This window comes from Oncorhynchus mykiss, chromosome 20 (assembly GCF_057628025.1).
Source record: "Oncorhynchus mykiss isolate SJ-2025 chromosome 20, ASM5762802v1, whole genome shotgun sequence".
Classification (NCBI taxonomy): Eukaryota; Metazoa; Chordata; class Actinopteri; order Salmoniformes; family Salmonidae; genus Oncorhynchus; species Oncorhynchus mykiss.
This window is the reverse complement of record NC_143041.1, coordinates 22339850-22357704: the sequence shown is the minus strand read 5'-3', so window position 1 is coordinate 22357704 and position 17855 is coordinate 22339850. Positions and strand designations below refer to the sequence as shown.

Genomic DNA, 17855 nt, shown 5'->3' with positions numbered 1-17855 from the left:
CTGTGTTGCAAGTTGCTGAAAACTGTCCACAGTTGTTCATTTCATCTCAAATAGACAGCACGGCAATCATGTTTGCTGTGCTGTCTATTTGAGATGAAATGAACACTGGACGGTTTTCGTCAAGTTGCAACGTTGAAAATACAGAAATAACCACTTTTCCATAAACAAGCTCTAAATCATGTTTGATGCACTCTGGATGTACAATTGTTTGCTGTGCTGTCTATGAGCTTGTTTATGGAAAAGTGGTTATTTCAATGTTGCAACTTGCTGAAAATTGTCCAGTCCAATCAATGAGACAAGATCAGAGATGTTGGTTCGAGCTGCCTTGCCCTATTAAAAAAAAAAATCACAATTTAAGTTTGCTATCTACAAGAAGCATTGTCTTATGTGAAGAATGAATGTAAAGCTATCCGTCTGCCAATTGAAGCGCAAAAGAAGTTGGGTGATGCAACAGAGGACAATGACCCAAAAGACAGAAGTAAATCAACAACAGAATGGCTTCAACAGAAGATGGCCCAGTCCCGACTTTAAGCAGATTTAAAATGCTGTGACATGAACCCGAGAGTGGTTCACACCAGGCATCCTACAAATATTGTTGAACTGAAACAGTTTGGTAAAAGTGTATGGTCCAAAATTCCTCCTGACCTTTGAAGGTCTGATCCGCAACTACAGAAAACATTCGGTTGAGGTTAATTGCTGCCAAAGGAGGGTTCACTTGTTACTAAATACAAGGGTTCACATGGTGTGTTCAATAAAGACATAACATATAATTGTTTGTTTTGTCTATTGTTGTGACTTAGATGAAGATCACATAAAATTGTATGACCAATTTATGCAGAAATGCAGGTAATTCCAAAGGGTTCACATACTTTTTTTTGCCACTGTATATTCCCACACAAAATAATTTATCCACTAACTGCATATGCTCAGTTAACCTATATACTATTTGATATATTTGGATAATACTAAATCCTTCACACCAATGTGTGTCGACCAGCACAGCTGCTACATGCATCACTTAGTGATAATAAATAGCCACAATGAAAAGTTAGACATGCTTGGTTTTAATAAACTAAGAAGCATTTTTAATTCACATTTAAATAAAACGAAGTACAAACATGCCTGTCACAGAACATTGAGGACAAAGAAAAATGGCTACTGGTAGCAATAATCTAGACATAACGTGCAAATCAGACACTATTTTCCCAGATAAAATACACTGCCTTCATGGTCCCTCGCAAAAGATGCATTTAAGACTCACATTTTAAAGCAATTAACCCCTTCAAAAGTAGGACTGTTTATTGCCTTTTCCTTTATTTTGAAACATTTTAAAATAACACATTTGTAATTTCTTGAAATCTAAATGGATGAAAATAAAGTTAACATGATCGTTTCGTCCAATGACAGAGGGGATGAGAAAGGACATCAGGAAGAGTAGCTGTTGCTTTTGCAACAGATAATTGGGATCCTAAAAAAAAAAAAAAAGGCAGTGGCAAATCAACACTAACATTCAGCTAGTTAAACCGTGCCCCCTTATCTTGAACAGCCACAGAGTACACACCATAATAGGCTACACAACTTTGGAAGGGGATTAAGGTCGGAAACTAGATTAAATGTGTAAATAAAACCTCACACAATACTTTGGTTTTGTAATGTACATGACGGTGGATCGTTCAAGGCTTACACTCCATTGAGGGATGCAGGTTTACCGACCAAGACTACTTCTCCATAGGCAAGCCAGTGTTCATGTTATGTGCATTACCAAGTCACCCAGAAAGCATGCTAACTTTCAACAGCACACACCCTAGAGGCCTAAAGCAGGGCTAGCCCTATATTATACAGCTCAACCAACTGTTAATCGTTTGAGAGTTTAGTAAGAGATATGAAAATAAAATATAAGCGAGTAGGCGATGGACCAAACAACCAGGTGGCATGGTCAAAAAGCCACTATCCCATTTGTGAACCGGTGACCTAGTTTTCCCAGTCACCTAGTGTGACCACAGCTGCAGCTTGCATTGGTTCGGCTCCTTTTTTTTGTTAACGATTGAACTCATAACTTAAATAACGTAAATTATTCCCTTTTTCTTTAGTGACCTAATAAAACTAACGCTCCCCTCTTCCCCCATATCCCCCCCACCTCTGGATTTACCCTGCCCAAAGGCAGAGGTTGTTGAAGTGATAAGGTGAAAATGCTTCCCGTCATATCCGAGTGTTGACATCCAGAGGTGCCGACTCGCTGTCATCAGTTACATTGACATGTGTTCAGGAAGCACATAGGAGATGTCATCCCATGGGTGGCGGTACAGGCCCTGTTTTAGCCTCTTCTGGTCCAGGTAATGACCTGGGACGGGAAGTAGAGAAAGTGATTTGATTAACTAGAACTTATTTAACTACACCTTATTACTGTGATATAGTGAAGGGCGGAGGTGTATGCCTTATGATTAACGACTCATGGTGTAATCACTACAACATATAGGAACTTAAGTAATTTTGTTCACCTGACCTAGAATTCCTTACAATCAAATGCTGACCGCATTATCTTCCAAGAGAATTCTCTTCGAAAATAGTCAGTTGCATATATCCCTCCAACCTGAAAGAACTTCACTGGTCTCTATGTAAACTAGAAACCATACATCGAGGCTGCATGTATTGTAACTGGGGATTTTAACAAAGCTAACGTGAGAACAAGACTCCCTATATTCTATCAGCATATCGAATGAGTGACACGAGGTCGTAGCATTCTGGATCATTGCCACATTAACTTCTGCGATGCATGCAAAGCCCTGCCTTTGGCAAATCTGACCACGACTCCATTTTTTTAAAGATTCCCAGCCTATAGACAAACTAAAACAGGAAACGCCCCTGCTCAGGTCTATCCAATGCTGATCTGACTAATCGGATTCGACACTTCAAGATTGAAGCAATCACGTGTACTGGGATATGTTCCAGATAGCCTCAGACAATAACGTTGACTCGGTGAGCGAGTTTATTAGCAAGTGCATCAGAGATATCGTACCCAACTGTGACTATTAAAACCTTTCCTAAACAGAAACCGTGGATTGATGGCACATTCGCGCAAAACTGAAAGAGAAGCACCTCTTTTAATCATGGCAAGGCGACTGGAAACATTAACAAATACAAACAATGCAGCTATTCCCTCAAACAAGCAAAGTGTCAGTATAGAGACAAAGTAGAGTTGCCATTCAACAGCTCAAACACGAAACGCATTTGGCAGGGTCTTACAGTCAATCACATATTACAAAAAGAAAACGAGCCCAGTCGCGAACACCAACGTCTTGCTCCCAGACAAATTAAAAAACTTCTTTGCTCGCTTTGAGGACAATACAGTGCCACTGACACGGCCCACTACCAAAGCCTGTGGGTTCTCCTTCTCCGTGGCCAATGTGAGTAAAAGATTTAAACTTGTTAACCCTCGCAAGGCTGCCGGCCCAGATGGCATCCCTAGCCGCGACCATCTGACTGGTGATCATTTACGAACATATTCAATCTTTCCCTATCCCGTACGAGATTAGTTGTTTTTGGGGGTTGGTTAATCCGTTTAGGGACTCAGATACTCCCAGGATTATCAGAAGCGGGTTATCTATTGAAGTCTCCAAAACTTCAGAGAGGATCCCAAAAATTCCACACCAATAACCATGGAAGCTAGACCATAAGGCAAAGCAGTGGAGCAGTGGAGTAGAGGCAGCCTGACATTTATCACATGTAAGGGATGTGGAAATATCCTATGCAGTTTAGTTTTGGAAAAGTGTAATCTGTGTAATACCTTGAATTGTATGAGACGATGTCTGGAATTAATGGAGCATGTGTGGATATACTCCAAGCTCTCTTCCCAGTCTGCCACAGAAATGTCAGTCCCTAGTTCTTCCTCCCATTTTGCCTTGATGGCATCTGTAGAAGGTGTGCTAACAGATTGAAAAGCATCATATATCAATATCAGTTTATCTGAGGTGGGGCATATTTTTATGCATCTGTCAAACATGGAAGGTTTAGCATTCCCAAATGTTGGGAGGTGTTTTCTAACGTAGTCTCTAATTTGTAGGTATCTGAAAAAATTGTGTTTCCCTCAGCAACTCAAAGGAAGCAAAGGTCCCTTCTATGTATAAATCCCCTATGGTACTTATCCCCAGCTCCCCCCATCGCTCAAAGGTGTTATCAAGGTTAGAAGGGGCAAAGGAGGGATTCCTGGCGACAGGGAGCATGAATGACATTGGTCTAAGCTCAAAGTGGACTTTAATTTGCTTCCATATTCGGACTGTGCTATGTATAATAGGATTGTTACAATAAAGTGACATCTCCAGATTGACAGGCGACAAAATCACAGCACCAATAGAGAAGGGGTGACACTCCTCACGCTCCATAGTAAGCCAGCTGGATGCCGGAAGTGCGTCATCCAGCAGAAACGTAACAACGCGGAGGTTAGCAGCCCAGGTTAGCGGCCCAATAAAATATACAATTTGGGAGAGACAATCCTCCTTCCATCTTGGATTTACAGAGGTGTTTTTTACCTATCCTGTGTGTTTTATAATCCCAGATGAAAGGATTGATAATTGAGTCCAGTTGTTTATGAAAGGATTTAGGTATGAATACTGGGATGTTCTGATATAGGTAGAGAAGTTGTGGGAAGAAGACCATTTTAATGGCATTAATTCTTCCGAGTAGAGAAATTGGGAGAGTTCTCCAAAATATGTTTATGTAAAAGTATGTTTGCTTTGAGTTTTTGTATCAGAGGGGGGAAATTCTCTTTAAATAGTAAGGTGTATTGATTGGTAACTACAATTCCTAGGTAGGTCAATTTTTCTGAAGATAACTTAAATGGGAGAGGTTCTAGCCAGGAGGTGTTTTGCGACCGTATGGGCATTAATTCACTCTTGTTCCAATTTATTCTGTATCCCGAGAAGGTACCAAACAAATTGATCACATCAAGAGGAGGATGTCATCTGCGTATAGGGAAATCTTATTTAGAGTATCTTTAGTATTATAGCTGTGGATTGCTGCATGAGATCTAATCGTCTGAGCGAGCGGTTCGATAATTAGGGCGAAGAGCATAGGCGACAGCGCACAACCCTGCCTTGTCCCCCCGTTAAGGTTAAATCGGGGCGACAATGATTGGTTAGTGAGTATTCTGGCACAGGGGTTCCTATATAAAAGCTGGATCCAATTTATGAACTCATCTCCAATATTACATTTCTGTAGGAACTTGGTCAAAGGCCTTTTCGGCGTCAAGAGATATGACGGCAAGGTCCACGTTGGGTAACATCTGAGAATACATAATATTGAGATTGAAGAATGCGTTTCTGTTAGGGATAAAGCCGGTCTGATCCGAATGGACCAATTTGCCAATTAAAGTGCTAAGCCTGCTAAAATCTTTTGGTCTGTATTAAGGAGAGATATTGGTCTGTATGACCCTACCTCTTCTGGATCCTTACCCTTCTTATGTATAACTGTAATGAAGGGAGAGCTCCATCCTCATTGGCCTGAACAAACATTTTGTGCAGGTAGGGAGAGAGCATGTTGCTGAATGTTTTATAGAATTCACCAGGGTATCCATCTGGGCCCGGGGTGCCACTCTTTAGAGATTTAATTGTTTCTTGAATTTCATCAAGAGATATTTCCTTATTCAGGAAGTTATAATCTTCCTGGTTCAAGGGCAGGAAGATTACAGTCCTCCAAAAATGTTTGCATAATTAAGGGGTTATAGGATCCGCTTTAGATGTATATAGAGTCTCATAAAACTGCCGGAATCTGTCATTGATGTCTTTGGGGGAAGAGAGTAATTCCCCAGATGCAGATTTAACTTTGTGAATCATTCTGTCACTCACATTTTTTCGAAGTTGTCTGGCGAGTAATTTGTGTGGTTTGTCACCAAACTCAATTTTTTTTAAACAGTTACAGATCCAGTTGCAGCGTGTTCATACAAATCTTTTTAATGTGTGCTTCGGAGTTCTACGAGATTTCTGTGATTTTCTGAAATAACACACACACTCACTAAACACTCCGTAAATAAGTCAGTTCTTAACATAAAGACTTAAAACTCAAAATTCTATAATTGCCTACCACGTGTTCACTTTCAGCTTCCTGTGTAAACCGGAAGTGTCTTAAAATGGTGTCATAGGTGCTGTTTCCAAGGGTTAAAAAGGTCAGATCTTTTCAAAACTTCATATGTGTGATTAGGCAACCCCCATGAACTGTAAGTCAGTCATTTCTCCCAACAGATGTCAAAGAAAAGCTCTCTCTCACACACACACACACACACACACAGGATGGAGTGACAAAGTGCGGTGCTTAAAGACACACAGAGTCTGCAATGGCATTTCCATATTCTCTAGGCCGTTCCGAGTTCAACGAGATGCCCCGCTTGACCGTAGCTCGCTCTGAGTGCAGCGACCGTGAAAAAAGTAGGCCCAAAATGAAGCCTGGCCCTAAATGTCATTTGCTTTTGGGTGACAGTGAGAGAACCGTTAGGGTGAGAAGCACAATTCGACCTCAGGTACGCTCCTGAGGTCCTCCCGATCTGTGCAAGCCTAACCTTGACCGTGTGGCTTTAACCCTTAACAGTAAAACAGGTTTTTTTTGATCTCACAGATTACAACGACATCTCTCCCCATAGGAATACATTGCCTGCTCCTCTAAAGTCAACCTGAAGCCTATGTGGGTTATGAATGCCTTATGAACCTGTCTTCAATGACAGTCCATCAGGACACTATGAGGTCTACCTGTGTCGATTCTAAGCTTCCTGAAGCAACCGGAAGTGGTTAAAATCACCCTAAACGTGTTTTTCCATACCCAACCAGCAGTTTGTGATAAATAGTGCATTCAACCCTGTGTAAATCGGTCAGTTCTTAACATAAACACTTAAAACTCAGGATTCTGTAAAGGCATACCCCAATGAGGATATGTGTTTACCTATAGCTTCCTGTGCCAACCGGAAGTGCCATAATTGGTGTCAGAGGGGCTGTTTCAAAGGGTTAAAAAAAGTCAGATCTTTCCAAAACTTCATTTGTGTGATTAGGCAACCCCCATGAACTGTAAATCAGCCATTTCTCCCAACAGATGTCAAAGAAAAGCTCACACACACACACAGATTACGACACCTCTCCCCTCATTCCTGAGGTCCTCCCGATCTGTGCAAGCCTAACCTTGACCGTGTGGCATTAACCCTTAACAGTAAAACAGGTTTTTTTTGATCTCACAGATTACAACGACATCTCTCCCCATAGGAATACATTGCCTGCTCCTCTAAATTCAGAGGACGCATGGCTTTCGACCTTCGTCTCTCCCGAGCCCGTATGGGAGTTGTAGCGATGAGACAAGATAGTAAAGTAACTACTAACAATTGGATACCATGAAATTGGGGGAAAAAAGGGGGAGAAAAACAACAACTTCCAAAAGTTTTCAACCACTTTTTATGAACATGAGAATATTTCTACCATAAAACTACTACACGATTGTGTGTACTTTACTCAGAAAATATCCTTTTAGTCAGATTTCCAACATTGGTGATTAACATGATTTAATATGACTTTTGAGGCAATTTCTACAGAAACACTACTAAAGGATAGAATGGAGGTATAAATTGTAGAATTTCAACCATGAGATATTTTTCAATAATAATATAAATAATTTTATGTATTTTACTCACAAAATATCATTTTAGTCAGTTATCCAACATTGGTGATTAACATTAGGCAATTTCTATCATAAAATTACAACCTCGGAGATCTTTTATAATATTTGAGGAAATCAATTTTACGTATTTTAACAGGCAAAGCATAATTTCCAAAATATTTCAAACACTTTGGGAAATGCGTGCCTCTAGTGAAATTGCATGTTTGGATAGCGCGCGGAGGTGATCGTGCGGCAGAGTCGATTTCCGCGCTTATAAACGCAAGGTCGTTACAGTATTTTATCAGCAAAACATCATTTCCAAAATATTTCAAACACTTGTTGTTAACATGATGTAACCTTGAGGCAATTTCTACCATAAAACTGCTAATGGTAAGGATTGGTTTTGGGGTATTGGTAACTTTTTTTGTTATTGAATCTTACGGTGCTCCGTCGTATATCCGACGTCAGCATGACAACAAACTAGCTAGCTCTTAGCTCTGTTATAGTATAGTTACAGTTCAATGGGAAAAGCAAATCAATTAAGACTTGAAATTGAAATATACTGGCACATCAATCGTCTGTATATGAAATTCATTTGAAAGGGTGAGGTTAAAGATGTTTGTTTTTGTGTGTAGTTCACCACTAATCGGTAGCTAGGTAACGTTAGTTTAATAACCGAAATTTGAGCTAGGCTAGCTGTTAGCTAACGCTTGACTTTATCATCATGAGATAACGTTACATTAGACATACATGTGGCTAAATCATTGGGTGAAGAGGCGTATTCTGGAGGGGGAGTTCTGTTAGGAGCCGTGACGTTCGTTCTGAACATTAAACAAGCATCGCTAGCGATATGTTTTTGGAGGCGTAATGACCTTATCTTTCATATCCGTGATAACCCATTTTCAAAAAACTAAAATTTAAATTGATACACAGCTTTATAGGGCTGGGGTTCCCACACGACCATATTTCCATCTCACAGCACTTATTTACGGAAGACAGAGTGGACTACCTGAGCTAATTAGCAATTTGTTTCTCCGAATACGCCTGCTGTGTGAAGACAGACGCCACGAACGTGTTGTTACTGAAAAATACTGTTCTGTGTTAACCGGTTAAGACCGTGTACAGTAGGTGTGTATTTTTTTGCATTAGTGAAATTATTTTGATGTGATATGAACCTAGAGGGATTTATTTCAAGAACCGTAACGTTACTGCAACTGAGAATCGATTCACGTTTAGATGGCTTCCAGAGCTAATTCTCCCTTTAAATATAACATGTAACGCTAGGCTAAGTTTAATTCCACTATTGGGCTAACGTTAGCATCGTTGCTTAGCTGTGGGATTTGGACGTTGCATTGTAGCAGACGTTTGACTCAGTAAACCATATCAGCAAACCAATGGGGAAAGTCCACGGTCTTTACCAACGCAACTAGCTAGCTAGCTACCTTGTTTTGTGTAGTGACACAGGGACTGAGGGAGGGCGCAACGTCAGCCATTAGCTAGTTAGCGTAGTTTTGACATACAGTCCTTTCAGTGTGGTCATGGCCAGGTGGTGTGCCCGATAATGACTGGTTTTAATGCGTCTCAACCATTGACTTCAGCATCTTAGTTGCACAACCATATGTTGATGCATAACTAGCTAGCCAGTGAAATGTGAGGGCTCAATGTATGAGTTGCAACAGCACCTCACCACACGCAGCAGCAACTGTTGCTGCCTATCTTTCTTTTCTAGTTTGTGAGAAGACAAAGAACAGGGCCATTCTTTCACCTGACAGCTAGCCAGCCGGAGAGACGGGGAACAGGATAGGGAAACAGTGCGCTGCAGAGCCACCAGAGAAGATGGCTAGCAGCCCAGAGAAGAGTTCCACAGCACAGGAGCTGAAGGAGCAGGGCAACCAACTGTTCCTCTGCCGCAAGTACCAGGAAGCTGCCACCTGCTACAGCAAAACCATAGTGAGTAGCAAGCTACTGCTCTTAAGGGGAATGATGATGTAAAATGTCTACACCTTTTCAGATGACTGAAAGTCTATATGATATGAGATATTGACACTGTCCTATTCACCTACTCTGAATAGATGTCAGAATAGAAGTAGCTTGGTCTGATGCACTCTTACAAAAATAGCTTGTGCAATATGTAGGCCTAACGTGCGTGGTTGCACCTGTGTGTGTGTATACATCTTGCCAACAGAACCGTAACCCCTCAGTGGCGGTGTACTACACCAACCGTACTCTGTGCCAAGTGAAGCTGCAAGCAGAACGACAAAGCCCTGGCGGACTGCAAGCACGCGCTGGAACTGGACCCCCATTCTGTCAAAGCCCACTTCTTCCTGTGCCAGTGTCACCTGGAGCTGGAGAACTACAACGAGGCCATCGGCAACCTGCAGAGAGGTCAGGACCAACCCTCAAGGCCAGTTTCCTAGACACAGATTAAGTTTGGGCCTGTATTCACTAAGGGTCCGATTTAGGAAATTACGCCTTTCCTATATACTTTTTAGTAGTTGGTATTCAGAGTAACCTTATTAAGGTGCGTAACAGGCTTTGTAGGCGTGGTTCACTTGCGCACGCCAAATAAGTGTAATTGAACTGCTAGAAACCTTCCCACTGGCTGGCCAACAGATGTTCTCGTGGAGTTTTTATTCAATAGGGTTTTCAGTACATTTGTCTTAATAAGTCATCCCTTTAAATACAGTACACCTTTTCACTTTGGTTTTTGTCAACAGACTCAATAGAATATATTGAGAGAACGGGTTCAGAATATTATGGATCAATGAAGGAAAGATATCTAAATATATGCATATTTGTCTCCGTTTCAACACCAGTTGGATGTCTTGCTCCCAGGCAGACTAAATGACTTTTTTGCCCGCTTTGAGGACAATACAGTGCCACTGACACGGCCTGCTACGAAAACATGCGGTCTCTCCTTCACTGCAGCCGAGGTGAGTAAGACATTTAAACGTGTTAACCCTCGCAAGGCTGCAGGCCCAGACGGCATCCCCAGCCGCGCCCTCAGAGCATGCGCAGACCAGCTGGCCGGTGTGTTTACGGACAAATTCAATCAATCCCTATACCAGTCTGCTGTTCCCACATGCTTCAAGAGGGCCACCATTGTTCCTGTTCCCAAGAAAGCTAAGGTAACTGTGCTAAACGACTACCGCCCCGTAGCACTCACATCCGTCATCATGAAGTGCTTGGAGAGACTAGTCAAGGACCATATCACCTCCACCCTACCTGACACCCTAGACCCACTCCAATTTGCTTACCGCCCAAATAGGTCCACAGACGATGCAATCTCAACCATACTGCACACTGCCCTAACCCATCTGGACAAGAGGAATACCTATGTGAGAATGCTGTTCATCGACTACAGCTCGGCATTCAACACCATAGTACCCTCCAAGCTCGTCATCAAGCTCGAGACCCTGGGTCTCGACCCCGCCCTGTGCAACTGGGTACTGGACTTCCTGACGGGCCGCCCCCAGGTGGTGAGGGTAGGCAACAACATCTCCTCCCCGCTGATCCTCAACACTGGGGCCCCACAAGGGTGCGTTCTGAGCCCTCTCCTGTACTCCCTGTTCACCCACGACTGCGTGGCCACGCACGCCTCCAACTCAATCATCAAGTTTGCGGACGACACAACAGTGGTAGGCTTGATTACCAACAACGACGAGACGGCCTACAGGGAGGAGGTGAGGGCCCTCGGAGTGTGGTGTCAGGAAAATAACCTCACACTCAACGTCAACAAAACTAAGGAGATGATTGTGGACTTCAGGAAACAACAGAGGGAACACCCCCCTATCCACATCGATGGAACAGTAGTGGAGAGGGTAGCAAGTTTTAAGTTCCTCGGCATACACATCACAGACAAACTGAATTGGTCCGCTCACACAGACAGCATCGTGAAGAAGGCGCAGCAGCGCCTCTTCAACCTCAGGAGGCTGAAGAAATTCGGCTTGTCACCAAAAGCACTCACAAACTTCTACAGATGCACAATCGAGAGCATCCTGGCGGGCTGTATCACCGCCTGGTATGGCAACTGCATCGCCCTCAACCGTAAGGCTCTCCAGAGGGTAGTGAGGTCTGCACAACGCATCACCGGGGGCAAACTACCTGCCCTCCAGGACACCTACACCACCCGATGTCACAGGAAGGCCATAAAGATCATCAAGGACATCAACCACCCGAGCCACTGCCTGTTCACCCCGCTATCATCCAGAAGGCGAGGTCAGTACAGGTGCATCAAAGCTGGGACCGAGAGACTGAAAAACAGCTTCTATCTCAAGGCCATCAGACTGTTAAACAGCCACCACTAACACTGAGTGGCTGCTGCCAACACACTGACACTGACTCAACTCCAGCCACTTTAATAATGGGAATTGATGGGAAATTATGTAAATATATCACTAGCCACTTTAAACAATGCTACCTTATATAATGTTACTTACCCTACATTATTCATCTCATATGCATACGTATATACTGTACTCTATATCATCGACTGTATCCTTATGTAATACATGTATCACTAGCCACTTTAAACTATGCCACTTTGTTTACATACTCATCTCATTTGTACATACTGTACTCGATACCATCTACTGTATCTTGCCTATGCTGCTCTGTACCATCAATTCATATATCCTTATGTACATATTCTTTATCCCCTTACACTGTGTACAAGACAGTAGTTTTGGAATTGTTAGTTAGATTACTTGTTATTACTGCATTGTCGGAACTAGAAGCACAAGCATTTCGCTACACTCGCATTAACATCTGCATGTGACAAATAAAATTTGATTTGATTTGATTTAGATTTTTTTTAAATACTCTGATCTTGTAACCTACAAGATCAGAGTATTTTTTTAAAATTTAGGGTTAGGAAAGTATTTATGAATCATAAAAAAATAACTTGGAGAACCTTTCGGCATGAAAGAAAGTAAACAGTGGTTTGATTCATTCTAAAAATTGCCACACTCACTTATGTGGTAATGTTGTGGTAATGTTGGAATATTTGTGTACATAGAGAATAGTGTACAACATCTATTGCCTGCACCAACCATGGAACTGGGTGATGACACAGCCAAGTATGGTGCCATACATCGGGTTCAAACTGCTGTCTTAATCAGTGTTCCGCTCCATAAACGATTTAATTAGCCTTTTATTATGTTATCAATTGTTACTAATGATCCTTAGCAATAGCCACATGGCCGTGACGGCGTTTACAGAGGAAGCAAATAAAGGTAAACCTTTAGGGGTTAGGTTATACCTACTGAAGGGAACTAATAGTAAATTGGCAGTTGAATAAGTGTTATTATTATGCCTACTCACAGTCGATACTGATAGTGGTTAATATTTAACATGATAGAAATAGGAGACAAAGTCGGGGTAGCCTATAATTAAGACATTCAGGAGTGTCCATCCCTGCAAGTTAAAAGGCCGTACAATAAAATTCTGCATAATGGCACGGCATGTCCCAGTGTGTAATCTTGGTTTCATCAGCCCAGAAAATATTGTTTCTCATGTCTGAGAGGCCTTCAAGTTGTAGAACTACCTCAAGGATGATCAATGGAAACAGGATGCACCTCAGCTCAATTTCGAGTATCATAGCAAATGGTCTGAATACTTATGTAAATAAGGTATTTCTGTTTTTGCAAACATTTCTAAACCTGTTTTTGTTGTGTCATTATGGGGTGTTGTGTGTAGATTGAGGGGGAAAAATGTATTAATATATTGTTAGTTACGCTGTAACATAACAATGTGGAAAAAGTGAAGGGGTCTGAATACTTTCTGAATGCACTGTAGATGTGCAGTATTGGGTCGAGTGCAATTTATAATGCTGTCAACATTCTAACTATACCCAGTACTAGGCATCTCTGAGGCAGTATTACATTCATGTCTGGACCTTTTCTGTCGGCAGCTTACAATCTGGTCAAGGAGCAGAGACTGAACTTTGGAGACGACTTCCCGAGTGCCCTGCGGGTCACTAAGAAGAAGCGCTGGAATAGCATTGAGGAGAAGCGCATCAACCAGGAGAACAAGCTGCATGCATATCTCACCAAACTTATCCTAGCAGAGAAGGAGAGGTGAGGGAGGGACCGGGAGCTAGGCTTTTGGGCAGATAATCATACTAGTGTATGAGCAAAATGTCTGCACTGATATTCCTACATTTTGGCCCATTCCACCTGACAGCTGGTGTAACGGAGTCAGGTTTGTCGGCCTCTTTGCTCGCACACGCTTTTTCAGTTCTGCCCACACATTTTCTATAGGATTGAGGTCAGGGCTCTGTGATGACAACTCCAATACCTTGACTTTGTTGTCCTTACGCCATTTTCCCACAACTTTTTCGGTCCGAGAACCTTCTAGAGCCACGTACCTCACCACGCACTATCGACCTGGGGTCTAGAACAGGTTTCTAAAGTTTCGTAACTCTAGTTCTGACAGTTCTTTTTTAGCTCGAACAAAGCTAACTAATGTATATCTCAGTGTATGTCTCTACGCACCCCAATGTGTCCCTCCTTCCAAGCTGTGCTTGTGTGTGATTTAGTTTTTCTTTGAAATTTTATGGGAAAAATGACTGATTTACAGTTCATGGGGGTTGCCTAATCACACACATGAAGTTTTGGAAAGATCTGACTTTTTTAACCCTTTGAAACATCCCCTGTGACACCAATTATGGCACTTCCGGTTGGCACAGGAAGCTATAGGTAAACACATATCCTCATTGGGGTGTGCCTTTACAGAATCCTGAGTTTTAAGTGTTTATGTTAAGAACTGACCGATTTACACAGGGTTGAATGCACTATTTATCACAAGCTGCTGGTTGGGTATGGAAAAACACGTTTAGGGTGATTTTAACCACTTCCGGTTGCTTCAGGAAGCTTAGAATCGACACAGGTAGACCTCATAGTATCCTGATGGACTGTCATTGAAGACAGGTTCATAAGGCATTCATAACCCACATAGGCTTCAGGTTGACTTTAGAGGAGCAGGCAATGTATTCCTATGGGGAGAGATGTCATTGTAATCTGTGAGATCAAAAAAAAAAACTGTTTTACTGTTAAGGGTTAATGCCACGCGGTCAAGGTTAGGCTTGCACAGATCGGGAGGACCTCAGGAACGTACCTGAGGTCGAATTGTGCTTCTCACCCTAACGGTTCTCTCACTGTCACCCAAAAGCAAATGACATTTAGGGCCAGGCTTCATTTTGGGCCTACTTTTTTCACGGTCGCTGCACTCAGAGCGAGCTACGGTCAAGCGGGGCATCTCCTTGAACTCGGAACGGCCTAGAGAATATGGAAATGACATTGCAGGCTGTGTGTGTCTTTAAGCACCGCACTTTGTCACTCCATCCTTGCTGTGTGTGTGTGTGTGTGTGAGAGAGCTTTTCTTTGACATCTGTTGGGAGAAATGACTGATTTACAGTTCATGGGGGAAAAGGGGGGTAAAAAACAACATAACTTCCAAAGGTTTTCAACCACTTTTCGTGAACATGAGAATATTTCTACCATAAAACTACTACACGATTTTGTGTACTTTACTCAGAAAATATCCTTTTAGTCAGATTTCCAACATTGGTGATTAACATGATTTAATATGACTTTTGTGGCAATTTCTACAGAAACACTACTAAAGGACAGAATGGAGGTATAATTTGTAGAATTTCAACCATGAGATCTTTTTCAATAATAATATAAATAATTGTATGCATTTTAGTCAGTGACATTGGTGATTAACATTAGGCAATTTCTATCATAAAATTACAACACAACAGAAATGAAGTGCCATTTGGAGAATTTCAACCTCGGAGATATTTTATAATATTTGAGGAAATCAATTTTACGTATTTTAACAGGCAAAGCATAATTTCCAAAAGATTTCAAACACTTTGGGAAATGCGTGCCTCTAGTGAAATTGCATGTTTGGATAGCGCGCCGAGGTGATCGTGCGGCAGAGTCGATTTCCGCGCTTATAAACGCAGGGTCGTTACAGTATTTTATCAGCAAAACATAATTTCCTAAATATTTCAAACACTTGATGTTAACATGATGTAATATGACCTTGAGGCAATTTCTACCATAAAACTACTAATGGTAAGGATTGGTTTTGGGGTATTGGTAACTTTTTTGTTATTGAATCTTACCTCGCGGTGCTCCGTCGTATATCCGACGTCAGCATGACAACAAACTAGCTAGCTCTTAGCTCTCTGTTATAGTATAGTTACAGTTCAATGGGAAAAGCAAATCAATTAAGACTTGAAATTGAAATATACTGGCACATCAATCGTCTGTATATGAAATTCTTTCGAACGGGTGAGGTTAAAGATGTTTGTTTTTGTGTGTAGTTCACCACTAATCGGTAGCTAGGTAACGTTAGTTTAATAACCGACATTTGAGCTAGGCTAGCTGTTAGCTAACGCTTGACTTTGTCATCATGAGATAACGTTACATTAGACATACATGTGGCTAAATCATTGGGTGAAGAGGCGTATTCTGGAGGGGGAGTTCTGAACATTAAACAAGCATCGCTAGCGATATGTTTTTGGAGGCGTGATGACCGTATCTTTCATATCCGTGATAACCCATTTTCAAAAAACTAAAATTTAAATTGATACACAGCTTTATAGGGCTGGGGTTCCCACACGACCATATTTCCATCTCACAGCGCTTATTTACGTTAGACAGAGTGGACTACCTGAGCTAATTAGCAATATGTTTCTCCGAATACGCCTGCTGTGTGAAGACAGACGCCACAAACGTGTTGTTACTGAAACATACTGTTCTGTGCTCAAACGTTCATTAAAACACAGGGTATTGATATAAAGCTACACTCGTTGTGAATCTAGCCAACAAGTCAGATTTCTAAAATGCTTTTCGGCGAAAGCATGAGAAGCTATTATCTGATAGCATGCAACACCCCGAAATACCTGAAGGCGACGTAAACAAAAGAATTAGCGTAGCCGGCGCTACACAAATAGCATAAATAAAATATTCATTACCTTTGACGAGCTTCTTTGTTGGCACTCCTATCTGCCCCCTAATCACTATTGGGTCTTTTTTTTCTTCGATTAAATCGGTCCATATATAACCAAAATATCCATATATGGAAACTGTGTGATTCAGAAAAAAACACCGTTTCAAAACGCAGCGTCATTTTTTAAAATTAAAAAGGTCGACGATAAACTTTCACAAAACACTTCGAAATACTTTTGTAATACAACTTTAGGTATTAGTAAACGTTAATAATCTATCAAATTGATCACGGGGCGATGTGTAATTCAATAGCTCCACGTCTTCAAATCATGTTCGGAAATCTCTCTTCCAAAACTTCCTGTCGGAGACCGGATGGAATGGGGTTTCTTCTTTGTTTGACCAAGAAATAACTCCCAGAAATTGACAAGACTGGCGACATCGTGTGGAAGCTGTAGGAATTGCAATCTCAGCACCATTTAATTTGGTGTCCCTTAAACAAGACATGCAAGTGGCGCATGGATATTTTTTCGTTTTCAGTGACCAGTTTTTCTTGCGCTTTTCGATGAAACACACGCTCTGTTATAGCCACAGCCGTGATTTAACTAGTTTTAGAAACGTGAGTGTTTTCTATCCACACATACTAATCACATGCAAATACTATATTCCTGGCATGAGTAGCAGGACGCTGAAATGTTGCGCGATTTTTAACAGAATGTTCGAAAAAGTAGGGGGTAGGCTTAACACTTAAAACTCAGGATTCTGTAAAGGGCATACCCCAATGAGGATATGTGTTTACCTATAGCTTCCTGTGCCAACCGGAAGTGCCGTAATTGGTGTCACAGGGGCTGTTTCAAAGGGTTAAAAAAGTCAGATCTTTCCAAAACGTCATTTGTGTGATTAGGCAACCATGAACTGTAAATCAGTCATTTCTCCCAACAGATGTCAAAGAAAAGCTCTCACACACACACCTGTTGGATTTTTAAAGTGTTTACACCTGGCATTTGCCATATGGCAATCAACTTTGAACGAAACGACGCCGAATTGAGTTGTATTGGACACCGTGTATATGGTTTGTCAAGTGCCAATGACTTCCCATTCATTTTTGTCCATTTCAGGGGGGTGTTCTCTTACAATACCTCTTGCTGACAGTGTTCCTAACATCCCAAAAACGCAGGTGTGGACAAAATTTTACTTGCCAATTGCATCAAACATGTTATAGACCTTATAGACCTTATGTTATAGATGTTAAAGTGTCTATAACTGTAT

General features: G+C 41.6%; 1 long non-coding RNA gene across 2 annotated transcripts; it reads right to left on the bottom strand.

Moving 5' to 3' along the window:
* Positions 1–1043: 1043 nt before the first annotated feature.
* LOC149974440 (uncharacterized) lies at positions 1044–16968 on the bottom strand. 2 transcript variants are annotated; one of them, XR_016489429.1, is made up of 2 exons: positions 16616–16968; positions 1044–2341 (listed from the first exon to the last, which is right to left on the bottom strand). It is a non-coding gene; the product is annotated as an uncharacterized LOC149974440 (long non-coding RNA). The 2 variants fall into 2 exon arrangements; XR_016489430.1 differs by lacking the exon at positions 16616–16968 and adding an exon at positions 3785–6208.
* Between the last annotated feature and the right edge of the window lie 887 nt (positions 16969–17855).